Here is a 785-nt window from a genome sequence, read left to right on the forward strand (position 1 = left end):
CCTAGTGATCCAGCTGTTCGTTTTGGTTGTCACCTGTGAGGCAAGCATCCAGGTATAAGAGAAATCTAGCAGCTGTATCAAAAAGGTAAAACAAAGACAGGCAAATCAAGTGCTGTCATTCTTCCATGTAGTTAAAGACTGAGAGAACTGTTCATTAAGCATGTGTGTACATGGGTTTGAGAAAGTATACTGAACAGTACAGTAATGCTGAAGCAGAATAAAAACAAAGTTTCATGGAAGTCGGTGTAGGTAAGCCTCAGCAAGTTTGCTGATGATACCAAGCTGGAAGGCATGGCCGATACAGCTGAGGGCTGTGCTGCCGTTCAGAGAGACCTGAACAGGCTGGAGAGCTGGGTGGAGAGGAACCTTATGAGGTTCAACAAGGGCAAGTGCAGAGTCCTGCACCTAGGGAGGAATAACTCCATGCACCAGTACAAGCTGGGGGCTGACCTTGTGGAGGGCAGCTCTGCAGAGAAGAACCTGGGAGTGCTGGTGGATGACAAGTTGACCAGGAAGGCCAATGGTATCCTTGGGTGCATTAGGAAGGTGTTGCAAGCAGGTGGAGGGAGGTGATCCTGCCCCTCTCCTCAGCCCTGGGGAGGCCACATCTCAAGTACTGTGTCCAGTTCTGGGCTCCCTGGTACAAGAGAGACACGGAGCTACTGGAGAGAGTCCAGCATAGGGCTACGAAGATGATAAGAGGGCTGGAGCACCTGCCCTGTGAGGAAAGGCTGCGAGAGCTGGGCCTGTTTAACCTGGAGAAGAAAAGACTGGGGGGTGGGGGT

Source organism: Rhea pennata, chromosome 1 (assembly GCF_028389875.1).
Source record: "Rhea pennata isolate bPtePen1 chromosome 1, bPtePen1.pri, whole genome shotgun sequence".
In the NCBI taxonomy this organism is placed as follows: domain Eukaryota; kingdom Metazoa; phylum Chordata; class Aves; order Rheiformes; family Rheidae; genus Rhea; species Rhea pennata.